The sequence below is a fragment of the Ananas comosus genome, linkage group 12 (genome assembly GCF_001540865.1).
Source record: "Ananas comosus cultivar F153 linkage group 12, ASM154086v1, whole genome shotgun sequence".
Lineage (NCBI taxonomy): Eukaryota > Viridiplantae > Streptophyta > Magnoliopsida > Poales > Bromeliaceae > Ananas > Ananas comosus.
This window is the reverse complement of record NC_033632.1, coordinates 8,735,192-8,742,394: the sequence shown is the minus strand read 5'-3', so window position 1 is coordinate 8,742,394 and position 7,203 is coordinate 8,735,192.

The following is a 7,203-nucleotide window of genomic DNA, read 5'->3' as shown; positions in this document are numbered from 1 at the left end:
ACTTGATTGCACGTTGATATTCATACATAGTGAAAGATATGCTAGGTGCATTTATCATTATGAGATCATGTTAGATAAGATGCATATTGGCATTGTAAATATGTGCTAGAAAAAAGGCTAAGTATAATATGCATGTTGATAATGTGGATGGTTATGGAAACTCGATGTGAACAATTAGGTGTCGGATAGATCGAGTGGCATCGAACCTAGTGCAATTAACATAGGTCGGATATGAACCTAGAGTCGAGAACCTAGGATGAATAAGAATGACATCTAACCTAGTGTCGTGGACCTAGGGTAGATCGAGTGGCATTAACCTAATGTCGTGAACATAGGTTGAACAGAATGAACCTAGAATCAAGATCTAGGTAGATTAATATCGAACCTAGTGTTGTTAAACATAGGTTGACATCGAACCTAGAGTTGTTGAACCTAGAGTTAATAAGATCTAGGTAGAGAAGCATTAAACCTAGTTTGATAAAGAAACATAGGTTGTGGATTGAACCTAGAATTGAATCAGCCTAGGTTATGTGATAAGGGCATTAAACCTAGAGTCATCTAGACCTAGGGTGGAAAGTGCATGGGACCTAGATAGGTCGATATTATAGGGTTGAGATTACCCTAGAGACTTGAAAAGTAGATTCCGGAATCCTAGATTTTGTGAACTCGATAGTTCTAGAGCAGTGGGTTGAGTGTGGCATGTTCCCCTCCCACTGGACGAACTTCGAGGATGAGCTGTTGATTGATTCGAGGCCGCGGGTTAAGTGTGGCAGGTTCCCCTCCCGCCGGCAGAATCGTGCTTCGCTAGGGTGTGTGGCATGTTCCCCTCCCTATCGGGGGTCTTGGACCGCGGGTCGAGTGTGGCATGTTCCCCCTCCCATCAGGAAGATCCCTGACCACTGGTGTACGCAGCTCTGGGCGATCGACGTGATTGTAGATTAAAGGCTGAGGTGTATGCGAGTGTTCCTTCACCTCGAGCCGGACAGAGCGCGGATTATCCACAGTTGATTGACTTGAGGCCGAGTCGGGTGGCTAGCTTGAATAAGGTAGATGGAACCTTAGGGCTAGTAGTAAGTGACATAGATCTAAGGCAATAGAACCTTAGAGGCTAGTTGGATGTGAGCTTGATAGCGAGGTACAAGTAGAATCAGCAGACCTACTTATGATAGTTGCATTCTTGCATGATTGCATATAGCATAGCATTATTGCATTCGTGAGGCAAAGTATGGTATTGTTAGTTGCATAATTAAGATATATATCTATCTGTTTATTGAACTAACCTATTGTTGCCTCCTTTGGACCTGTTGGTCGAGCTTTTCCCTTGGGTGGCCGTACCCACTGAGAACCATGGAGTTGGTTCTCACCCCACGTTGTTTTGGGGTGTTATAGGTTCGCACGGGAGCGGCGCGGCGGCGCGAGGCAAGGGCGTAGCTCCATAGATAGCGCCCTACTCCACAGACCAGAGATAGCAGTACCCCGAGTCGACATATCCTAGGGGTATAGAGATGAAGAGATCAAATGTATCAAACTGTAATAAGTAAATTGTAATAACTTAGATTGCATTTGGATGAAAAAGAATTTCAATTGGAATGTAAAAGCATGTATGTGAATGCTTGTAATAGCTTAGCTGTTATGTTTTGATACTTCCTTATGCAATCTGTTTGTTAAATATTGTTCTTGGTTGGAACCTCTTGTAATTGTATCGATTGCGACGCCTAGGACGTACAGGGAAAACTCTGTACGTTCGGCGGTCTGTTGGCGTGCCCGAACCCGACCAAATAGGCGGCGCTCGGGGCGTGACAGGCAAACTGGACCCTTTCGAAAGCCCGGTAGTGAACGATCGATCGGCGACGACCAAGTTGGCTTGGACACTTGTGTCGATTTGGACACCCAAATAGGTGTGTTTTGGGTTAGTGGGTGACTCCCAATGTGAGTTGCTGCATTTAGGGATGTTTTCGTGGGCCTTGGGGGTATCGCAGCGCGTTTTTTGGACTATCGACGAGTTCAGGGTTCGGTTTTAGGAAATCAATTCCGCGAGCGATTTTGGATTTGTGAGATATGTGTTTTGAGTCTAGTGGATTAAATCCTGACTTGGTGGACCTATCGTAGGTCCGGTCGGCGTCCCTAGCCTCGCAGGAGCTAGACGCTGCGACAGACATAGGTAGGTACTTCGATCCGAAGTTTGTTCAGTAGTGCACGCTAGCTCGATGATGTTCCCTTCATCCCTACCTTTTACTACTTATATACATATATATATATATATATATATATATATATATATCTTGGTAATTAGAGCTCTTCACTACATGACTTCAATCCTTGCTCTACTTAGTAAACTCTCCCGTTTGCCATGACATAGAAGTAGAGCGGTAGTGATACTTGCATTTATATTCCCGTTGACCTGAGTGGTCGGTTCCTATGTGCTTTTTGTGTCATTGATTTCACGCTTTCTAGTTGACCCGAGTGGTCGGTACTCATACACTTGAGAGGATGCTGAACTTGTCAATCCTAGTTGACCTAAATAGCCGGTCCTTTTGGAAGCGTTGTCGTTGACCTGAGTGATCGATTCTCGTGGATACATCATAGTTGACTAGAGTGGTCGGTTCTCTTATACTCTTGTGGTTGTTGATCTCGTACTTTTTTGTTGACCTGAGTGGTTAGTACTTGCATACACTTGAGAGGATGTTGAGTTGTTCATCCTAGTTGACCTTAGTGGTTGGTACTCGTGTTCCGTTACAGTTCGATGACCTATGGGTCGGTGTGCCCCGAGGGGTGGAGATTGTCGGCTATTTGCTGACGGTTAGCTATTGATCATATTTGCATTGATCGCCACAGCTCGATAGCATTTCACAAACACCAGCAGTCTGAACCACCACAGGAGGGTGTTTTTTTCAAAAAAAGTTGTTGGTTGCCAACCTGTGAGCCGAGCGGCCATTTGTTAAGGTTATATGCCAGATAGAGCGGTCGTGGTTTGCCTAAGGTTCTTATACCGACACGACAGTATAGATTGGGTATACTTACGCTTTCAGTTGCAGTTGACGCATAGTCATTTCTCTATCTCCCTTGCAGTAGCGGTTATTCATACCATTATTACGGTTGTTTCTAATTTAGTTATCATGCTATTGCACTAGTTTGACTATTGATTATAGTTTGTCGTTGCTTTATTATCTCAGTTTACAGTAGTAGCTTCTTTGGTGATTACCGGTGGATATTTTTTCATTGTTATCATACCCGATTACTTGTTACTACTGCTGTTTACCCCTCCTTCTGCCGGTGGGTACAGCTTGCCTTCGTCGGCTTGCAGTACCCACTGGGAGGGGGAGACATATTTACTTGTTCTCACCCCCCACATTTTTAGGTGACGCGGGTAGGATTGTCCAGGACGCAACTTGTAGGCGATCATGGAGGTCTCGACCTACAGTATACGCTCTTAATTACTTCATTCTTAACATAAGATAGATATTAGTGGATAGTATAGATCTTACCCTACACTGGTTATTAGATATCTACTTGTGGTTCAGTTGGTGGTTTACACTTGATGTTTTGTATGATGTATATATGGTTTTGGAACACTCGTGGTTTTAGACACATATGGCTTTGGATTCGAATTTCAAAATGTAATTTTCTACCCCTATGGTAGTGTTCTCAAAACAAAGGTTTTCGTATGAGAAACAATTTTCAAGACCTATTAGGGAATAACCGAAGGTTCGCTACGTGGTCAGAGAATACCATCACTCAAGCTTTCCCACAAGACAATATATAGAGATTGTCTTGTAAGAGAAAACACCGACCCAATCCAAAAGTCCCAAACGGAGAAAGGGTATTTCGTCCCAACTTTTGAAACTATGTTGTCTATAGCCAACGTACTTATCAAAAGAAAAGCGAAATATCCGAAGATCCACTACCAACAACAAGTTGGAAGCGCGACAAATCGAAGTATCAAGCCACCTGATACATCTTTATAGAACCAAAACTGTAGAAACATCGACTTTGCAAATCAACATTCGAAATCAGGTCAACCCCGAGTCGACTCACTAAGTGTCCCATAGCTCTGAATATTCAATAACTGTTAGCGACACTAGGCCACGAACCACACGAGCTAAGGCTTAAGAAAGTAGTTTCTTTAACCGATTTCTGCACCATAGTGTACTGTAATTCTATCGAAACATCAACTTCATAAGCTGATTTTCAAAGCTAGATCAACCTTTAAGCCATCTCTCCACAAAACAGACGATAACCCATGACCTAGAGTCGCCACCCGCACAAGCCAGTGCGATAGCAACACGATTTCGAGCTTCGGCCAACCAGCTACAAACCGTTTGAGATTCCCGATTAATCCCAATGAACAGCTCAAAGCATTCCAAAAGCCTACCGATCCCACAACACACCAACCAAGGTGTTGGACAGTCGCACACGATGTACATAACGCAAGGACTCACACCAGAATTGTGTCTCTTCCAAATTGTATAGCAATGATGCATAAGGGTTACCATGACTATTAACGAGAAGATAATAGGAACGCAGGTATGCATAATGTGTACAACAGTTCAAGAGACTTGTGTAATTAATTAAGGTAACTATGTAAACTGAAATTCATACCTACGCTCCCACATACGGGTGCATTCATCAGTTGAGATGAAACAAAGGCAAGCCCGCTGTAGTGTTTCTGAGCTTTGGATAGGATTGGCTTCAGTGTTAGTGACTGGTCGACAAATCTGGAGAGTGTCGGACTGAGTCGGAGTCGTTTTTGCACGAAATAGATGCAGAAATAGACCCGGCGCACTCAAATAAGCAAAACTGGAGTTTTACCAGATTCGGGCACCCAGAACTGGCTTTGGGTCGCCGAGAAGTTGAGTGCAGAACTGAGCAGAACTACAAGCCAATTCGGGTCCATGTTTCGGGCGCCCGGATGTGGGTCCGAAAATTCACCTCGTGAGTATCGTTTGCGCTGACACGTGGCTTGTAATATACTGAACTTTTGCAAATTGCGGAGTTCGAGTATGTGGAATGGTGTGTGGATCACTCCTACATGTTCTAAAAGGTTAGAACAAGTTTTCGGATAAGTTAGAGGATGATTGAAATGCTTAAAGCAAGAAAGTGCGTTGAACTGGCGAAAATCAGCTTTTTCTGCTTGCTGTACCGGTACAGACATCACCTTGTACCGGTATAAGCTCGCAGATTCGTGGCAGCAAGGCTAGTTTGGTAATTTCACACTTGATCCCTACCTATTTGATCCCAGCACGACTCTGGGACTTCAGTGGAGTGTGCTAGAGTTCTGAGAAGGCTTCTTTTCCCTTCTTCTCTCTCTCTCTCTAGGGTTTTTCTCTCTCTACGTCGACTTCGCCGATTTTGCTCGTTCTCGTCGTCGCGCGCGTTCTTCGCTGGTTGCGAGCGTCGCAGCGCCTTGGCGGACGTGTGAGAGAGTATTTTGGAGGGCTTTTCGCAGCCCTAAACCAGTAGTTCACTGGTTGGAGGCCTGAAGAGGTAATTGACTCGATCTTTCCATTATTAGTGTTCTATTGTTGTTTTGAATGTTGATTTTGAGGTTGTTGCTTTCTTTGGACTTAAGCTGAGAATTCAACTATTAAAGATGAGCTAATTGGATGTTAAGTAACCCTCTTAGACCAGGGATAAGCTACTTGAAAGCTTAATTGGAATCTTTAGCCATTTATGAAGCTAAAGTGGAATGAAATGCCATTGTTGAGCGAATTGATGCAAATTGGAACCTTTTTCTTCGCAGCAGGTCTTTAAGCTTTGTTGAGCTGAATTTGTACTCTTAGAAGTTGGTTTGGAAGGTGTTCTAACCAAGGGTAAGCAGGAATTTCAGCTAGAAATTTACTCTCGCGAGAATTCGACTGTTATAGCTTATAATCGACTTTATTGACGCCGTTTCGGTATTGCTCGCAGCGAGAAGGTAATTGACCCTTGGACCGTCTTCGACTAGCATTGGAGGGCATTTTGGAAGCTTATCGTGAGGTATTTATTGAGCCTAAACAGGGAACTCAACTTCCACATCGTATTAATTGAGAATTTTGCCGAATTGGAGTCTTATGTAATCGCTTCGATGCGACTTTCGTGCTTCGTTTTGCAGCAGGGCTGAGGCCTAGTGGAGTTGATTTCGGAACCCTCGTAAGCTGATTTGAGCTTAGTACGAGGTGGGTCGGACCTAACCAGAGCAAGTGAAACTCCCCTATGTTCTATATGTATTATAGAAAGGGTCTTATTATTGTGCTTATGTGATTGTTAAGGGCTCGGAACTCGTCATCATGACGTTTATCATATGTGAATGAGCGTTCATGCATAAAAGTACTCATGCATTTAAGTATTTTTGTTTTGTTCAGTAGAACAACTAAGAGTTCAGTTTATTATGTTTCTATGATATAGAGAACATATATACATGAGAGTATTTCTATTTACATTCAATTCAGTTGAATGACTTATGAATAAGTGTAGGATGCACTTTAAAGTAGAGAACAATGACATTCTCTTGACTCTAACGTAGAGAACTATGACATGCTCATGACTATATTGATAGTGCCATACTAATGGAAATATTATAATGCCATGTGATTTAGCTTTACCCATACATGTTTACAATCTAGTGGATACTAGCTTATTTGTGTATTGATATTCCGATCAAAGGATCGAGGGTAAGAACTTTGCAATGAAAATATGAAAACTGAGGTATGTGGACAGTGGATTTTGCTTGCTTGCCATCGTGCTCATTCGCACACGCTTGTGAGGGTAGCTCCCTACAAGCCGGCACTCCGGAGTTGGCCTACGCGACAGTTGCTCGCCCGTGCGGGATTGGGTGCCGAAGTGGATTGCCGTGGGGAGTGTATACTACCACGGGGCCATTAGGCGCGGCGCAAGCTGGACTACCTTGAGTAGATCCCTGTGAATGAAAGGAAAATGCTAAAGGAAATTGGACAGTAATGAATAATTACCAGTTACAGTGTACAGTAGTTACTTACACACTTATGCTATGTTTATGCTTATAGTAGTAGCCATGCTTCTATCATTCAGTTGATTCATTACTGTTGATGCTATGATCACATGTTGTTTACATGTTCATTATTTGTTAACATTGGCTTATGAATTGTTAGCATTGAAAATATATCATGCAAATTACTGCTTTTATTTCCATTCTGTACATCTCGAGCCTAGTGGTGTAATTCGCCGAGGCTGGCGGCTTACCCACTG